Source organism: Pristis pectinata, chromosome 8 (assembly GCF_009764475.1).
Source record: "Pristis pectinata isolate sPriPec2 chromosome 8, sPriPec2.1.pri, whole genome shotgun sequence".
NCBI classification, from domain to species: Eukaryota; Metazoa; Chordata; class Chondrichthyes; order Rhinopristiformes; family Pristidae; genus Pristis; species Pristis pectinata.
This window is the reverse complement of record NC_067412.1, coordinates 94,528,069-94,548,351: the sequence shown is the minus strand read 5'-3', so window position 1 is coordinate 94,548,351 and position 20,283 is coordinate 94,528,069. Positions and strand designations below refer to the sequence as shown.

The window sequence follows — 20,283 nt, the reverse complement described above, 5'->3', positions numbered from 1 at the left end:
CGTTTTAGGAGACTTGTTATCGCCCCATGTGCGAAAGTTGAACGGTATACTCTCCCGTTTATGAAGTTCCCGTTGAGGATCAAGGGGAGAGAGTGGATATATAAGGGTCGATTGCTAAGGACCTCTTCCAACGATATGATTTTCAAATAAAGCGTGTGTCTGTTCCAAGCACAATCTGATCGGAGTGGTGCAATTTACACAATGCAAAATCGACCCAATCTTACACTAATCCCACTAGGCGGCAGTAACGGCGTGGGGAACATTGTGGGGGAATTGTTCGGGGAGCTGAAATTGTTGTATAATGCACGCGTGTTCATTATAATATATACGTTAATATCTTGCATCTGGCAGCTGTTCAGCACGTTTCTGGGTGTGAGACGTGGTGGGGGGGAGGGTGGGGAAGCAGAGGGGGCAGGGGGAGGGAGAGAGAATAAAGTGTGTTAGTGGGGTGATGCTGTACAATCCAGGGAGCGCTGCTCTCTAACTGCAAACGACAAGAGCGCGAGTTTAGGACGCTCTCTCTTCCAGCTCACCACGGTGTTTTTGCGCAGAAATATTGGGGAGTATCTGTGTGCTCTGTAGACTCGTGGTTACAGAGAGAGAGAGAGAAGCAGCTTGGATCTTGGCCGCTGCTGTTGGAGAATTTCAGCATCATGTGAAGAATCGGACAGAGCTGAGCGACAGTTGCCCAAAGCGTCAAATTGCAAGGCGAAGAGCGGAGCCGGGTAGATCCCTGCGGTTTACCCTGGTTACAGCTAAGAAAAGCCTTGTCAATCAACCGAAACTGCGCTGGTAGCAGCTGATCTGTGCATTCGCGGATCCAGCCGACGGGTTAAAAGCGCCCGGCTTCCTCGGGATGAGCAGAATCAAACCAGGGATCTGAATTGCTTCTTTTTTTGTGTGAGTGCTGGTGGGAAGAGAGATTGGAATTTGCAGGATTGATCAATGCAAGCGCTTATTGATTCCAGGGCTCCTGTGTGTGTGTGAGAGAGAGGGAGAGATCCGCGCTTTGGGGAGACACTCGCCCAAGATGAACTGATTTGAGGAGAAAACTGCCATAATACGGAAGGGGGGACCGGATCCAAGGAATGTCCGCCGCAAACACGCCGCCGCCTTCACACCGGGGGGAAGCAGCTAGCCCACAGAACCGTGCGGTGAGCCCCGGGAATTGACCTAACTTGGGGGAACAGACGCGCAAATTTCAAGCCGCAACACCTCCGCACTCGAAATTCCTGGGAATCCGGTAAGGCGCCCACGTGCTGACAACCAATCATCAGCCTTAACTTCACCTTCATGGCATTTTATTATATAAAAACCCATTCGTATGGCATTTATTAAACATCGTAGGGGCAGAACTAAAAAAATAATCGGGTTACTTTGTTGAAATGCAGTAAGAGGCCTCCATCAACGGACTTTAACGTTTAGATAAAGGATAACTCTAAGGTTTCTGGCTGATCCGGAAACCCTGGCTCTGGTTCAGAGGGGAACTTCGCTGCTCAAACCGTGCACGAAATATTCCGCGTGCAAGTCCGTAGATCCCTTAATGTGCATCACGAGTTGTAATGTGCTTGGAAGTGTAAACCTGCCCTCCTTGTTATGGGGGGCGGAGGGCGTAACTCAGATGGTAAGATATCAGTCCAACCAACTTGGATCAAACAAACTGTGGCCGTTTGCAAGTATTAACTCTTTTGGTGAAACTTGTTTGCAGATTTCTTGTTTAAATGCAGGACAGGTGCGTCGCTTATTTACACGGTTGCCGGTTACACTTTTAACTGATTGGACTTCGAGGATTGTGTTCGGTTTTGGTCACCCTGCTATAGGAAGGATGTGATTAAGCTGGAAAGAGTGCAGAAAAGATTTCCGAGGATGTTGCCAGGACTCCAGGGTCTTTGGGAGAGATTGGACGAGCTAGGATTTTATTCCTCGGCGCATAGGAGATAGAGGGGTGATGTTATAGAGGTGTATAAAATCATGAGGGGTATAGATAGGGTAAATGCATACAGTCTTGTTCGCAGGGCTGGGGACTCAAACAGCTTCTGAAACTGGAAGCAGCTTCTCCTTCTCCGCCGTCAGGTTTCTGAACGGTCCATGAACCTTAGACACTAGTTTATTTTTTTCACTTTTTGCACTATTTATTTTGTAATTTATAGTAATTTTATGTCTTTGCACTGTACTGCTGCTGCAAAACAAGACATTTCACGTCATATAAAGTCGGCGACAATAAATCTGATTCAAGAACTAGAGGGCGTGGATGAAAGGGGAGAGGGGAAAGACTTATTAGGAACCCGAGGGACAACTTTTTCCACGCAGGGTGGTCTGTGTATAGGACGAGGAGGTGATTGAGGCAGGTACAATAACAAGCACTTAAAACACACTGGAACATGGATAGGAAAGGTTTAGAGGGATATGGGTCAACCGCGGGCAAATGGGACTAGCTTAGATGGTCGGCACAGACCAGTTGGGCCGAAGGGCCCGTTTCCATGATGTGCGACTCTCTTTTTTAACGGAGGATTGAACCGAACTCCTGTCCCTCCATCCAGAATGAGTATGAAAATTGGGTATCAGGATGGATAACGTGCTTTCAGCGACACTTCAGGAGCCAGTTAGCGCTGCTGCCTGTTCCAAATTGATTTATGCGGTAAAGGAACAGGCAGCTCCAAACCCTGTCGGCTGCAGCAGCCTTTCCCTGTCACACTCAACACCCAACACCATCTGTAACGCTAAAACAGCAAATGCAAGTGAAGCAGGTCGGCAGACGTCTAAACAAATAATTAAGCACAACGGGGAACAATTTTGGGTTATTACTTATAAAGTGCTTTCAGTGTTTGCGTTTTTGGCACAACTCTTACATAACATTGTTTTCTGGTAATGCAATTACGAATGAGCGGTGTTGGGAATATTAAGCGGGGGGGGGGGCAATGTGCAATTAATGAGTTGACTCTGCAATCGTTCGTCTCCAGAGAGTTCTAACTGGTACTTGTCCCGAACTACCCATTTGCAGAGCGGGAGGATGTTGTCCGCTCCAGTGGGTTCTGTGCTCCAATGCATGCAATAAATTTGAGTCTCCGCCGTAATAATTCCCATAAACTACTGCTACCGCACTTAATTATGATTGAGAACAACTATTTGCTTTCACTAATTATTAGAGGAAGCCTGTGAGCATTTTCCCCCTGAAATGGTGATAATTGTCAAGATGAACAACATAATCCGGTTTATGATCACTGACGTATGTCATGGAATGTGTTGTTTTGTGGCAGCAGCACAGTGCAAGACATAAGGACATAAGTACTAGAAGTTACGAAAATAAATGTTCAGATCTGGAGGCCGTTCGTTGGAACTATAAATTCGGAATTTGGCTTTGGTTAAAACTGCATGAGGTCTGGTTTTGTTCTGCAGTTTAAAACTACACTTTTCCCCCTGGGCATTGAGTAACTGAATTTGACCAATGTTACATTAAAACTTGCACCGAGTCCTTGCTCTGACTGACAGTTCAACCTGCAATTAAACTCCTCCATCAAAGTCGTTGATTGCGGTCCTTTTCATTATTACCTGCCGAGCAGTTGTGTGGATGGGATTGAGACGGTCAGGTGGTCACAGCTCTGGTTTCAGTCAGGCTGATTAAAGGCTCGAGTGCACCCATTTGTAACGCTTCACATCGCCAGGCAGCCGAACCGAGGCAAAGCAATGACCAATTGAGCTGGATACCAGAGCAAACAACAGCCAGTGCGCTTCCGACCCCGGCGCAAGGTGCAGAATGGGGACGAGCCCTGCCACTAGAAATATGATAGAACATAGAAAACCTACAGCACAATTCATGACCTTCGGCTCACGAAGCTGTGCCGAACAGTGATGCTTGCACCCACCACTGGCCCAGGAGTGGCTTTTAATCTGGGGGTGCCATTGGGGGCAGTTGGCAACGGGATAATTCCAGGGTGGGGTGTGGAAGAAGGGGTGAAGCAGTATAGTGGTGTTGGGGCAGGGACTGAGGGGTCCTGGGCGTGGTGCGGTTTCTCTGGGGGTGGGGGTGAGTGGCAAGGATGTGAACCCTCTCGTCCGGAGCACTGTGTGAGCACCGATTGTTAGGGGCTTGTTGCTGGCGGTGTCTGACAGCCGACTGGGGAAGGCGTGAAGGGTATGTAAAAGTATTGTTCCTATCAGAATATAATTTCCATAAAGAGAAAAAAATTGCTTGCGTTTCTCCAGTGCCTTTCCTGAGCACGGATGCCAAGGTCTGCAATCAACCTTTTTAAAGTGTAAGAACTATGTAGGGAAGGTAGACAGATTCCTTCCCCACCCTATCACCTTTTTTTGTTCTCCCTTTGCAGTTGTATTGAATGAGGATAATTATTTGCCAGGAGACACCAGAGACCGCAGATGCTGGAATCTGGAGCAACAATCAATCTGCTGGAAGGACTCAGCGAGTCGAGCAGTATCTGTGAGAGGGGAAAGGAACTGTTGACGTTTCGGGTCCAAACCCGCCGATAATTCCTTTCCTCCCACAGATGCTGCTCGACCCGCTGAGGTCTTCCAGCAGATTGTTCATGTGCCAGAATGCCAATTGTCTTCTCTGAAGAGTGTCTTGAAATTTTGCACATTTGCCTGAGGTGGAGATGGCCTCAGTTTAATGCTTCTACCCGACAGGTGATATCGCCGCAAAACATCAGCAGGTCACATTTGTTTACTGACTGAAAGGTCAGAAAACTGCAAAGCTGAGATCTGAAATTAAGAAAGGAAAACTCTGAGAAGTCTCAACAAGTCAGGCAGCATCTGTTTGAGAAATGTGAAATAAAAACAGATGCAAGAAGCCATGGCAAAGCAATTAGTGCTGCTACCACCCAGTTACTGTGACCCTGGCTCAATCCTGACCTTGGGAACTCTCTGTAGGGAGAGAGAGAATGTTTTGGTTCAAACACCCTTCACCAGAACTGGAAAATTGAGAGAATAAGTTGGTTTAAAGTTGCAAAGAAGGTGAACAGAAAATGCTGCAAATCCTTTCTGCAAATTAAAACTAATTTGCTTTCTCAGATTTCCCATTCTGATGAAAGGTCAACCTGAAATTGTTTCCTTTTTTTTCCTTATGACGTCAGAGGACATTCAGCCCATCATGTCTATGTTGGCCCTTTGAGTATCCCAATCCTTCCCCCACTGGTTTCCATGTAACCTATTGTATTTCACATGCCCACATACTCCACCCTGCCACCTACCACCACCACAAGGGGTAATTCACAGTTGCCAGTTAACCTTCCGACCAGCATATCTTTATGATGTGGGACAAAGCTGAAGGACAATGAGAAACCCATGGAGTCACGGAGAATGTGCAAACTCCATGCACAATTCCCAAAATTGGGATTGAGCCTGGGTCACTGGAATTGTGTGGCAATAACACTAATTCTGTACTATGTTACTGTTTCATGCATTTTCTGTTTTTATTTCACATCTGTATGGTATCTTCAATGTAGTATTAATCTAGAGTGTTTCACGGACATGGGAAAGCAAAATTTGACACTAAGCCACAATAGAAGGATCGTGGTGTCCAAGTCCATAGCTCCCTGAAAGTGGAAACACAAGATAGAATGGTAAAGAAGGTGTATGGCATGTGTGCCTTCATCAACCGGGGCATTGCATATCAGAGTCCGGAAGTCATTGGTAAGGCCATGTTTGGAGTATTGTGTGCAGTTCTGGTTGCCCCATTACAGGAAGGATGTGGAGACTTTGGAAAGGGTGCAGAAGAGGTTCACCAGGATGCTGCCTGGATTAGAGGGTATGAGCTATAAGGAGAGGTTGGACAAACTTGGGTTGTTTTCTCTGGAGTATCAGAGGCTGAGGGGAGACCTGACACAATTTTATAAAACTATGAGAGGCATAGATAGGGTAGATGGTCAGAATCTTTTTCCCAAGGTTGAAATGTCAAATACTGGAGGGCATAGCTTTGGGCTGAGAGGGAGAAAGTTTAAAAGGAGATGTGCAGGGCAAGTTTTTTTTTCACACAGAAAATGGTGGGTGCCTGGAGCATGCTGCCAGGGGTGGTGGTGGAAGCAGATACAATCGTGGCGTTTAAGAGGCTGTTAGATTGGCTCATGAATATGGAGGAAAATGGATCATGTGCAGGCAGGATTAGTTTAATTCTGCACTGATGTTGTGGACCGAAGGGCCTGTTCCTGTGCTTTACTGTTCTTATGTTTTAACCAAAGCCATTAGGATAGGTGACCACAAGCCTTATCTCAAAGGAGGACAGCGAAGGACTTTAGGTGAAGCATTTTGGAGATTAGTAGCCTGGATGTGGCAGCTTCTGACATGGCAAGGACGACTGGAAAGGTGGAAATGCACAGACCCTGGGATTTGTCCTTGGGTCTCTGATTGGATCCTACATCCACATCCTTCTAAGAGTACTGCCAGTTAACACTAGAAGCAGGAGTCAGCCATTCAGCCTATCCTGCCTGCTCTACCATTCAGTAGGACATCGGCACCACTTTCCATTTCCCTTGGTCCCTGACCAGCCAATAATGGAATGCATGGAAGGGATTGAAGAGCATGGAAGCTGAATCATGTTTTAGTTTGAAGGTGACATTATGGACCTATCAATAGTGAATCCTGTAGAAGTTCCATTTCCCCAACCCTAGACCTTCTGGAAACAAAGGTGATTGGCTGTGTCTGTTCTTTAGGACAGGTTGACCTTCCTGCTTGGACTATGTGGATGTGACTGGTTCAGGTCATTTTACCGTCGTCAACTATTGAACGGGACCTTGTAACTAAACAAAAAGATATACTGTTTGTCAGTTTCCTATCAGATATCGGAGAGTGCCTCATATCAGGAGGAACAGATGTTGCCTGTCTTATAAAAGCATCAAAGTTAAAGCAGATTATTGTTCACAGTGTTGCAATTTCCATTAATATTCACCCATGTAATGAAGAGTTAACATGTCTTTGAACATCACACGAGGATCCTTATCATTCTGAAGGGCTTTAGAATTCCCTCTCAGCCTTGGTCTCTCAGGAATTTCACAAAGCCTTCCACTTTTGGTCACCTGTTCTAGCATCTTGGTGACCCAGTGCCAGAATTTGTCTGATAAAATTTGTCAGTTGCCTTAGGATGTTCAGTGCAGTGAAGCATTCCATCTCAATCCAAGTTGTTCTTACAACAGTAACGTTGGTGTGGTTCTCCCCTCCACCATCTGTGTACATTAAAATTTCATGCACCATATGTTTTATTATTAAATATCTGCAAATAATACAAATCCATGCTTAAAATAGGTGAAAATTTATACTTCTACATATGGACACCTGACTTTATACATGTTCCTCTTTCTCCTCCTCGACATAGAAATTTAATGTCTGAATATTAGAATAGAGAAGAGAAAGATAGATGTGTTTAAGAGGTGTCCCACGTGTCCCCATCAGGATGTCCTCAAGTGCTTTGAGCACCTCTGAAGTGTAGTCAATGCTGTTATTGCAGGAAATGAAGTAGCTGTTATACATGCAGCAAGTTCCTTCAAACAATGTGTGAGTTAGGAGCAGGCCACTTCATTCCTTGCGCCTGCTCTGCGATTCAATAAAAATCAAAGTCATGTTTATTGTCATATGCACAAGTACATGTATGCACAAGTGCAATGAAAAACTTGCCTCCAGCAGCATCATAGGCACACAACATCATACAAGCAGCATTCACAAGAAAAGCATAAATTAAACATAAATTATACACAATTTTTACAAGGGAACACAATTAGAACGAGAAAAGTCCATTTTAGTGCAAAGTGGTCATGGTGTTGCTAAACTAATGATTAGGGCTTTGCCGGTTGGTTCAAGAACCGACAATGGTTGAAGGGAAGTAGCTGTTCAAGGCTTCAAAGTATTCGAAGCCTCTGCTTCCATTATCCTTTGTAGAAGAGAATTTGAAAGACTTGTGACCCTCTAAAAGAAAAAAAAATTATCATGTGTGTGTCTCTAGAGGAAATCTCACATCCACACTCAAGAACCCCTGGGAGCAATGTAAAAGTAATGCTGAGGTGATGCATATTGGCTTGGAAATGGGAACTCCCCAGCTCTGCTTTAAAACAGCCTTGTGTTGCAAGTTCTGGACTTGAATTGTCAACTTACACTTTTATCTCCTCCGAAGTGTTTGACCACTTAATGCTGACCCCAAAATCCAGGTTACATTTTCTTTCTTTCTTGAATGCTTTGATTTTTTTTTGGTTGTTGATGTAATGATGGTCTTTACAGACATATTACTTGCCTTCTTTTAAAAAAAACACTCAGTGATTTGTTTCTTGCCCTTCATGTTCTGAGTCCAGGGAGTATTATCTGAATTGGATGGAATAATAAGCAGAGTACTTGTTTCTCATAGCAGTTATTGTTGAGGATCCTGTGGGGCAGGTCCAGGAAGAACACTTTGGTCTTCCCTCTCTGTACATGATAAAGCAGAATTATTAAGTGCAAAGCAGCAACCGTGTTTCAAAATTTGTTCTTGCATTTGTTTAGGAGTACTCAGTATCATGCCAATTGACTGTTCTTTTGGACTACCCACAAAGTGCAGGGTTGTGCTGCATTGAAAATAAATGATTTAGCATCTCCATCTATACCAGAATATTTGCAAAAAAAAATCCAAGATGTTTCTTTTCCCTAGTAACCGTATGCTGGGACCAGTGCTGAACATAATATTTGTTTTGGGTCTTAAGACAATAATATCCATGAAATAAGTAGGAATCTGGAATTAACATGAAGATAACTACCATAAATCCATAGGCTAGAAGATGGCAAATATTGAGGTTCATAACAAAGCTTTAGAATGAAGATATGGCAGGTTTAAGTGCAATCTAAGCTTTAAGATGAAGGAGATGCCTTTAATTTGCTTCCCTTTTTTTAAAATCTGTGACTAAAAAAAATGTTGAAATTATTATCCAGTACATAAGCAGCACAAAAGGGGAAGCTTGATATTTTTAGTTTCATGGTTACATCCTTGTTTCCAATTAATTCAATTATTTCAATAAATGATCCTTAGCTGTCCTTTTACATTTCATTAACTGCCTGTGGTAACCTGAAGCTGAATATACACCGTCTCAGGGTTACAAACAGGTTACGTTTTTACGGACGTTCATAAATTAATTTTGTCCTTAAGTCAGAAAATGCACAAAATTATTTGGTATGATAACCACACTTCCACAGTATTGCAATGTATAGCAACAAAATGTACATAAGACTGATAAGAAAAGTTACTAAAGGTGGCAAGAGAGAGGAAACTAGTTCTGTGATTCGTAGGAACAAATGTGTGTACGAATGTCAGACTTTTGAATTTAATAATATTATGGAAGCTCGCTTGTATGTGTAAATGTCCATAGATCGGTTGTTTGTAACCCTGGGGCTGCCTGTATATGGTGAAAACATAGCGATGTGATCCAGATAACATTTCGGTAACACCATTCACGTGTCTGTCAGGAAATTCCAAGGTTCTTGGCAGTCATTGAAAAGTTAAGTGTAGTCACTGTGAAAATGTTAGAAAAGTGGCAGCTATTTTTGCACAGCAAGTTCCCACAAACAGCAATATGATAACCAGTTTTAGTAACGATTGACTGAAGGGTAAGTAATGGACTGGGTTGTGAGCTCCCTACTTTGCAGGCCATGAAATATTTTATCTGTGTTTGAGAGAGCAAATAGGTGTAGTGTCTCATCCAAATGACGTCAGGCCTGACAGTCCAGGACACTGTCGAGACTACAGAGGAATGTCAGCCAAGACTATTCTGGTTGAGTCAATAGAACAAACCCATTTCTATTATGTTAACGATAAAATCTCAGTGGGACGTAGAAGTGATGGTACAATAATAGCACTTGAATATTAGAATAGACTAAAGCAACATATTCTCTCTTCCCCAGTGGTTTACTGAAGTTATTGTCTGTCCTTTTTGGAGGAACTCAACGAGATAATGAAGCAATATTCGAGGAAGGGTCTTCAACCTGAAATGTTAATTCTGTTTCTTTCTCCACGGATGCTGACTGACCTGCCGAGTGTTTCCAGTATTTTTTATTTTTAAAACTTGGATTTAAGTTTACTCACTTAATTGGCTAATAATCCCTTGAACTAGTACAAGAAAATATCTATTGATGCAATTTAATTATGGTATCAAATGGTTTTCTCTTTTCGGATTCAAAGACTATTTTGTTCAAATATCAATGAAGAAGTCTCGGTTACTATTGACCCTCTTAAGATGACAGTAAAGAGTTTGTAGCTATAGGACATAATTTCAAATTTAATTCAGATGATACCAGACCAATAGATAATGGAGACAATGTCAACAGGTATTGGGAGGAAATAAAATGGCTAAATACGCTGGGATCAAACTTCATGCAGGAAGTGGGAATGACCTACTTTAGTGGGAAGAATTAAGTAAGGCAATATGAATGAAATGGAGCAATGATAAAACAGAGGCATGAATGGTAGTGTAGCGGCCTCTGAAATGGCTCAACCAGTCATCTTTTATACCTGTACTGCTACATTTAAACAGAGAAGGAATACAAATGGAGTTTCCGAGCCAATGGGAGAACTTTCACTTGGAAAGAATGTGGCTCAAGGAGGCAGCTCACCACCACCTTCTCAAGGGCAATTAGGGGAAGGCAATGTAGCGGTTAGCATTACAGCGCCAGCGACCCGGGTTCAATTCCGGCTGCTGTCTGTAAGGAGTTTGTACGTTCTCCCCATGTCTGTGTGGGTTTCCTCCGGGTGCTCCGGTTTCCTCCCACCTTCCAAAGATATATGGGTTAGGAAGTTGTGGGCATGTTATGTTGGCGCCGGAAGCGTGGTGACACTTGCGGGCTGCCCCCAGAACACTCTATGCAAAAGATCCACTTCACTGTGTGTTTCGATGTACATGTGACTAATAAAGAGATCTTATATCTGAACTGGAAGACTTGGATTTGGGGGAACTGGGTATCTGTAAACACATCTCTGAAAGTGGCAAGACAGCTTGAAAATAAAGTTGAAGCAGATGGGAGTATAAAAACAAGAACGATGCGCTAAGCCTTTATAAAGTACCAATTAGGCCTCGGCTAGTGTTATGTGTTTGTTTCAGTGGGTGGTGTTTTAGGAAGGGTGCCAACACTTGGAAATGGTGCAGAAGAGATTTACTAAGCTGGTACCAATCTTCAGTTACATGTGGAAATTGAAGTAGGTGGGGGTTATCCTCCTGAGAGCTGAGAAGGTTAAATGGAGTAAAGACAGAAAGGGCTTGAAATATTCAGCAGGTCCAGCAGCATCTGCAGAGAGAAAGAAGTAACATTTTCAGGTCAATGTTCTGATGAAAGATGCTTGGACCAGAAGTTTAGCTCATCTCTCTCTACTGTTGCAGCCTGAACTATTAATTGTTTCTTGAAGGGTTGAAGATAAATGTTAATGCATGTGTCACTGCCAACATACATATCTTAGCATGTTTGTCACAAAGAGGAATATTGGTTTAGGAGATAACACAATATCCATAAAGTAATCAATTGACAGGTTGACAAGTGTCAATCTACTGGACCATTGATTGTAAATGGACACCAGACTTTCCAAGGCAAATTTCGGCATTGAACTATTTGATACTATGTAGCTATGGTGATGTTTAAATTATAGTTTGCATCAGTGAGGCCTTTGTCTCTTTTCAATAATACCTTTTTTACAGACTGTAAACTAAATATTAGCATAAGTGCTGACAGAGGACTTGAATCCAAAAGTGAGCTTTATACAGAATCAATTTCCTATTATAATATCATTGCTTTGTTTTTGTAATACAGGCAACCCCTGTGTTACAGCTGATTTGGTTACAGAGATTTGCCCTCACAGAATTCACAAGTTACTATCCAAAAATTTGAGATATGGAATATAATTTGCTCTTATGGAATTTATGTGGGGGGAAAAGTAAATAAGTTCAATGTGGGGGGAAAACACAACAGATTTTGTCAATTTTTGTCACTCAATACTGTGGAGCAATGAGGTCGCAGTATGACATCACCGTGTTGATTGGGTTGGCGGTCACAGACAAGTCCCTCCTTTGCCACACCCTGTCCAGTCTGAGGACATGTGAACGGACATCTCTGAGAACAGCACTGCCACACTTTTCATCTGCGAGGCTCTTTCTCTGATGCTCTGCATTGTGGGAAGCCATCGTAGCTATGGCTAACTCGTTAAAGTGATCCCTCGGCTTTTACTCCAATTCCACAAAGTCACTGCGCTTTAACCCATGGCCCCAACTCCTGCACCACCTTTCTCCCATGAACCCTGATCCTTGAATCCCATCCTTTTCCCTGATATCCCCACTTCCTAACCCCTTTTCGAATCCGTGAGCCCAATCGAAGGGGTGATGTCATACCTAAATCTTATTGTGGCACAGTAATGAGTGACTAATATTTAAAAAAAAAAAGACAATTTGTTGCTTCCTTCACACGAACCTTGTCCAATAACTTGTTATTCTCTCATGGGACATGGGTGTCACTTGGCAGGTATTTATTGCCTATCCTCAATTGCCCTTGTAGTGGTGACCCCCCTTCTTAAACCATTCCTGCCTTGGTGTTGAAGGTACTCCCACAGGGTTTTGATCTGGGAATAGCATTTACATTTCCAAATCAAGATAGTTTATAATTTGAAGGGAACTTGGAGATGGTGGTATTCCCTCGCATATACTGCCCTTTTCCATCCAGGTGGAGGTCATGTGTCTGAGAGGTACTGTTGAAGGAGCCTAGTGATTTTTTTGCTGCAGTGAATATTGCAGATGGCACCAACTCAATCACGATGCACTGTGGAAAAGAGAGCGAATGTTTGGGCACTGGTTTTCAATGCCGGTATGGGGGTTGCTTTGTCATGGTTGTTATCAAGTTTCTTGATTCTTCTTGGACTTGGATATATCCAAACAAAGGAAGTGGATTGCATCACATGCTTGGTTCGTGAAAGAGAAACAAAGGACTGCAGATGCTGGAATCTGGATGAAAAACACGATGATGCTGGAGGAACTCAGCAGGCCAGGCAGCATCAGAAAAGCAGGCGGTCAACGTTTCGGGTCAGGACCCTTCTTCATGACTGAAGATAGGAAAAGATGAAGCCCAATATATAGGAGAGAAAAGCAGAGCAGTGATAGGTGGACAAAAGAGGGGAGGTGGGATGGTCACAGGGTGGTGATAGGTAGATGCAGGTAAGAGATAGTGATGGGAAGGTGCAGGGGAGGAGGGCAGAGCAGATCCACTGGGGGATGGGTCAAAGGTAAGGAGAGAGAGGGAAAAAAGGAAGCTAGGAAAGGGAAGAAGAGAAGAAGCATGGTGGGGGGGGGGGGGTGTGGGGAAGGCGGGGTGGGGATTACCTAAAGTGAGAGAATTCAGTGTTCATGCCGTTAGGATGCAATGTTCCAAGACTGAAAATGAGGTGCTGTTCCTCCAGTTTGCGCTTGGAATTCTCCTGGCAGTGGAGGAGGCCAAGGACCATTATATCAGTGACAGTGTAGGAGGGGGAGTTGAAGTGACTGGCAGTGGGGAGATGCAGATCGCGGTTACGAACAGAGCGCAGGTGTTCTGTGAAATGGTCGGAGGAATGGTTTTTGAGGATCATTCACCACAGCCTCTGACTTGTAGCCTCACTAACTTTGTGGCTGGTTCAGTTGAGTTTTGGTTAATAGTGAAGTTCAGGATATTGATTATGGGGTATTTGACCTCTGAATATAAAGGACATGTCATGTTAATGTTACTTTATACTTACCAGCTCATGCCTGAATATTGTCCAAGTCTTAGAAGACTACAGACCAAGTGCTCGTAAATGGGATTAGAATAGATGGGTCCTTGGTTGTTAGCATGGGTGTGGTGGGCCAAAGGGCCTGTTTCTGCACTGTATGACTCTAATTCTTGTTACATGCACACCTCATTTTCTGAGAAATAGCAAATGGAGCTGATTATTGTACAATCATTTAAACACCCCCAGTCCTGAGAGAGAGAGCCGAGGAATGTTTGCAATGATATTCTGGGGCTGAAATGAGCTTGTGGAAGGTTTTCCCATTTGAATCCCCTTAATTTTGAAAGGGGTCTTTGATGTCACACTTAGTCCAATGCTGTCAAGAACCTCTCCTTTATTATCTACCTTGTCCATGTCTGGAGCAAGGCTGTGATGAGGTCTGGAGCCATGTGCAGCTGAGAATCGGATGAGCAAGTCATTAGTATATGATGTTTGATAGGAATGTTGGATGACATCTCCATCACTTCACCCGGAACTGAGAATGGACTGATTTGACAGTAATTTTTTGGATTAGATTTGACCTGCATTTTTGTGGAGAAGGCATAACTGGGCAATTTTCCATATTGTTAGGCAGATGCCAATATTGTACATTTTACTGGAACAGCTTAGCTAAAGGCACAGCTAGTTCTGGAGCACATGTGGAGTGATTCACATTGGCTGATGACTGACTTGTATGACGGTGGAAATCACAGGAGGCGGTTGAGATGAATCATCCACCTGTCACTTCTGGCTGAAGAATGCTGCAAATGCCTTGTTTTTATACTTGGACATCATTGGCTTGGCACATAACTATCGTGCAGGATTCGAGTTGGAAATCTGCAAGCAGAAAGTATAAATTTGATCTATTTTCTATCGATGATAGAGAAGAAAGAGTTTTTCCCAATATCACTGATATATTTAACCCTAATTTGAGAATAGATTCACCATCTGCAAACTTTACTTTCTTGTTTTTGTTCACCGAAAGAAAATTCCGTTTGAATACTTGTACATTCTTCCTGCATCTGATAAGGAATAAGTCCCACTTTGCTTCCAAATCTTGAGCATTCCTAGACTGAAGAGATTTTACTGAGCAAACATGCTTTGAGAGTGCAACATATTGTAAATGTATCCAAATCAGTGCAATTAAGATTTGTAAAGTCTTGAATCTAAATAGAAGAGGAATAAGCAATTCATCCCCTTAAACTTGTTCTTCCATTTAGTAGATTGTGATAATCTATAGCTGGGTTCATTTTGCTATCCTTAGCAGTGTGGAGGAACAGAGGGATCTTGGGGTCCACGTCCATAGATCCTTCAAGGTTACTGCACAGGTCGATAGGGTTGTTAAGAAGGCATATGGTGAGTTAGCCTTCATTAGTTGGGTTATTGAGTTCAAGAGCCACGAGGTAATGATGCAGCTCTATAGAACTCTGGTTAGACCACACTTGGAGTATTGTGTTCCATTCTAGTTGCCTCATTATAAGAAGGATGTGGAAGCTTTAGAGATGGTGCAGAGGAGATTTGCCAGGATGCTGCCTGTATTGGAGAGCATGTCTTATGAGGATAGGTTGAGTGAGCTGGGGCTTTTCTCTTTGGAGAGGAGTTTTTTCTCTTTGGAGAGGAGGAGGATGAGAGGTGACTTGATAGAGGTGTACAAGATGAGAAGAGGCATAGATCAGGTGGACAGTCAGAGACTTTTCCCAGGGCGACAATAGCTAACATGGGGGGCATAATTGTAGGTGATTGGAGGAAGGTATAAGGGAGATGTCAGGGGTAAGTCTTTTTACACAGAGTGGTGGGTGCGTGGAACGCACTGTTGGTCGTTGTGGGGCAGATACATTAGGGACATTTAAGAGACTCTTAGATAGCCACATGAATGATAGAGAAATGGAGGGCTATATGGGATGGAAGGGTTAGATAGATATTAGAGCAGGATAAAATGTCAGCACAACATTGTGGACCAAAGGGCCTGTACTGTGCTGTAATGTTCTATGTTCACTTGTGGTGATCTGATCTATAAATGTTCAATTGATAAGGGTAGGGCAGTGGATGTTATCTGTATGGACTTTAGTAAAGCATTCAACGAGGTCCCTCATGGTCGCCTGATTCAGAAGATGAGATCCACTATGATTTATTCGATTCTATTCAAAATTAGTTTGTTCACAGAAGAGGGTAGTGGTAGAGGGGGGTTATTGTGACTAGAGGCCTGAGCTCAGTGATGTTCTATAGGTATCAGTGCTGGGACCTCTGTGATATATTTAAATGATTCAGATGAAAATGTCGGTGGGCTCATTAAGTTTGCAGAAAGCAGGAAAATTGGCAGAGTTGTGAATAGTGAGGAAGATTGTTAAAGGATACAGCAGGATTTTGATCAGTTGGAAATATGGGCGGAGAAATGGCAGATGGCATTTAATCCAGACAAGTGCAAGGTGATGCACTTTGGTAGGACAAATGTTAGGTGAAAGCATACAGTAAATGGCCGGGCACTTCGGGGCATTGATGTACAGAGTGACCTTGAGGTACAAGTCCATAGCTCACTGAAAGTTACAAAACAAGTAAGTTGGTAAAGAAGACATATGGCATGGTTGCCTTCATCAGTCGAGGCATTGAGTATAAAACCTGGCAAGTCACGTTGCAGCTGTAGAAAAGTTTGGTTAGGTCACAGAGTATTTCTTCTGTGCATTCTAGTTGCCACATTACAGGAAGGATGAGGAGGGTTTGGCGAGGGTGCAAATGTTCACCTGGATATTGAGAGGATTGGAGACTATTCACCCTAAGGAGAGGTTGGACAAACGTGGATTGTTTTCTCTGGAGTGTTGGAGGCTGAGGGGAGGTCTGACAGAGGTTTATAAAATAATAAGCATAGATAGGGTAGATAGTCTTTTTCCCAAGTGGCAATCTCATGTACTAGAGGGCATAGGTTTAAGGTGAGCAAGGGAAAGTTTAAAGGAAATGTGCGAGGCAAGTTTTTTCACATAGAAAGTGATTGGCGCCTAGAACATGCTGCCAGAGGAGGTGGTGGAAGCAGATACAATAACAACGTTTAAGAGGCATTTAGACAGGCACATGAACAGGCAGGGGATATAGACCATGTAGAGGCTGATGGGATTACTTTAGTGTCATGGTTGGCACAGACATGGTGGGCTGAAGGGCCAGTTCTACGTTATGTTCTAATTCATAGCCACAGCCCTTTTGGGAATGAGAAGTCCACATTGTCCCTACCTTTTGTGGATTTTCCATTTGGAAAGATTAGATTAGATTACATTAGATATCTTTATTAGTCACATGTAGATCGAAACATACAGTGAAATACATCTTTTGCATAGTGTCCTGGGGGCAGCCTGCAAGTGTCGCCATGCTTCTGGCGCCAACATAGCATGCTCACAACTTCCTAACCTGTACGTCTTTGGAATGTGGGAGGAAGCCGAAGCACCTGGAGGAAACCCACGCAGACACACAGTGAGAACGTACAAACTCTGAGCAGACAGCGGCCAGAATTGAACCCGAGTTGCTGGTGCAGTAAAACGTTACGCTAACTGCTACACTACCATGAAGGATGCTGAACCCTTTATCCTGGAATCAGAAGTCAAATGACTGGATCTTGTACTCACCAACAAGCTCATCAAGATCTATTCCCTTGCCATTTGTGATCCTTTTGACATGCAAGTGGCCAAAAACAGGAGTATTTTCCTGTGGTGTGCCTTGGAGGTATGTGAGCATGTATGTGATGTCCCGCAGAGTGGCCAGGACAAATCCTGCTCCCCAAAATAAACAAAGACAAAGACAATGAACCAAGAGACATTCTCAGACTTGCCTGGAATGGCCAGGCTAACAGTCAGAAGTTTAAGAAACTCTCAGACACTTGTTAAAAACTTCTAAAAACCTTTCAAACAGTTCCTTAAAAAAAATCTGAAGTAAAATGCTGTTGGAGAGGTTTTCGTCAAAAATAAGTATTGGAATTATATCATAAAAAAATAAATCATTGAAAAGTCTTTTAAAATTGGCAAGCTGTTTAAAGCTACTATTTGTGTCTCCAATGACCATGTTCTGATCTTAAACCCTTTACCCACCATAGTTAAATGTTTCTCGTGTCTCCCCAGACCAGGTGTAGAATCTTTGCATGAGCTACCTCTGAAATTAGCACCAGTTTTCACTTCTGAGTTGATTTTAGTGCTGGAACACAGCTGGCTGAGCTACAGCATCTCACCAGTTGCAACTCTGGGATCACTGTGTTAGAACTCATGCAGTCAGTTCCATGGAATAATGATGTTGAGCACAGATAACTGCACCAGCTAAAGCTACTGTACTCCAAAGTCCTGGACAATATTTTGTGTTTGTGGAGGTTTAACATGACCACTCTAATCAAATGAAGACAACCAAATGCATTTCTTCCAAGACCTACTTGTAGTATAATTGGTATGTAATTAGAAACACTAGTCTAAGGTTCTGCAATGCAAAGATTAGGCGAATATAGATTTGTGTCAGTTTTGTGAGTTAGAGTAGATCCAGTATCTCTCTAATCCTTGGGCAACACTTTGACCCTTGGTCAAATATTCTGTATATAAGGCCAACGTTTAGTCCACAAGGTGCAAGTGCTCAATTATGGAAAAATCTTTGTTAATAAATGAATGATAAATGCATTCTCCATTACAGTATCCAAAGTCTGTCTCAAGTTCTGTTTCCCAGTAATTTTGCATTGAAACATATTTTAATTATTAGTTGTATCTGAAGAGTATGCACATTGATCTTGTGCCTTTGATTAAAAAAAAATCCAAAACTCTGCTCTTCAGGTATTCTTTGGTAGTATTCTCCCGCCACAGTTAAATGTTTCTCGTGTCTCCCCAGACCAGGTGTGGAATCCTTGCATGAGCTACCTCTGCAATTAGCACTAGTTTTCACTTCTGAGTTGATTTCAATGTTGGAACACAGTTGGCTGAGCTACAGAGTTGCAACTCTGGGATCACTGTGCTCTTCTCAGCATCTCAATTCTCATCATCCTACTTGGACATCTGGCACACTTGATTTAACTGTTCTCATAGTTACTCTCAATTCCTTCTGCGATCTTGCAATTTTGTATTTCTGATCTCTCCTCCATCTCAGCAACCCTCCTTGGAAAGTGCACTTGTCCACTTCTGGTCACTGTTGCATCTTCTATACATTGCTCTGCTCTTGGTGGCCATTACCTTCACTTCCTTTGGTCCATAGGTCTGGAATTCCCTCCGTAAATTCCTTTGTCCTGTTAACTCTGTTAAGAAGGCACTCAAGAGTCCCACTTCCTTAAGTTGTTTTGTTTCTGTAGCATAAGTTTGGTTTTAAGCACTGTGGTTGGGTTTATATCATGTTAAGATAAGATAAGATATCTTTATTAGTCACATGTACCTCAAAACACACAGTGAAATGCATCTTTGCGTAGAGTGTTCTGGGGGCAGCCCGCAAGTGTCGCCATGCTTCCAGTGCCAACATAGCATGTCCACAACTTCCTAACCTGTATGTCTTTGGAATGTGGGAGGAAACTGGAACACCCGGAGGAAACCCACGCATACATGGGGAGAACGCACAAACTCCTTACAGACAGCAGCCAGAATCGAACCCGGGTCGCTGGTGCTGTAATAGCGTTACGCTAACCACTACACTACTGTGCCTGCCACCCACCACTGCCATTAGTTGAGAGTTGATTACCCACATTAAAGAATGTGTCGTTGGTAGCTTAACCTTTGTTACTTAGTAAACTTCTAAAGATTAATCAAAGATCCTATAGACAGCATGATTTCAACTCTGATTTGACAGTGTACCTGTAAGCAATTTTCACATTTTGCTCTCAAGATACCACATGTAAATAATCGCATTTTGGGTAAGTCGCAAGGAGTATGAGTTGTGAGATTCAAAATTGTTATGTTTGTATCTTCATCTTGATGAAAGTTACCTGATGGATACATGGAATAAGACAATGATGGATGGTTTTAATTAGTTACTTAATTACTTTAATAAACAGTGTGATTTGGATGTAAACAATACCATCCCTGTGTGCGACTAATTTGCATGGCAAGGTGTTCTGTGCAGATGACTCTGTGCACTTGGATTGTCTTTAGTCCAAATGAATTTTGTGCTGGGATCAACACAGATTTATTTCATACACTTTTGTTCAGGTAACACAGAAAAATATGGTCGCAGTGAGCAGCACTGCTGTTAATCCTAGGCGTAAAGTCAAGTATGTGTTTAAATTTGAAGGGCAGTGTAGCAGGCTACGTTTCTCTCCCCACTGATGCTGCTTGACCTGCTGAGCATTTCCAGCATTTTTTGAACGTTGAGCAGTACAAGGTGGGAACAGGCCCTTCGGCCCACAATATCTGTGCTGACCGTAATGCCTAATTAAGCTGAACCTACCTGCCTGCATGTGATCCATATCCCTCCATTCCCTGCATGTACATGTGCCTGTCTAAATGCCTCTAAAACATTGATATTGCATCTGCTTCTACCAGTTATCCTGACAGCATGTTCCAGACTCTGTGATTACTTGCCCTGCACATCTCCTTAAACATGTAAGACAAGGTACCTTTATTCATCACATGTAC

The 20,283-nt window shown here is 43.0% G+C and overlaps 1 protein-coding gene across 2 annotated transcripts in view; it reads left to right on the top strand.

Annotated features, from left to right (window-relative positions):
* Window positions 1-683: 683 nt before the first annotated feature.
* LOC127573039 (X-linked interleukin-1 receptor accessory protein-like 2) overlaps window positions 684-20,283 on the top strand; it is an 840,978-nt gene continuing 821,378 nt past the window's right edge. For both annotated transcript variants that reach the window (XM_052020817.1, XM_052020818.1), the window contains exon 1: window positions 684-1,243. The gene's annotated coding sequence lies outside the window, so the exon portion shown is untranslated. The remainder of the gene's footprint in view (window positions 1,244-20,283) is intronic.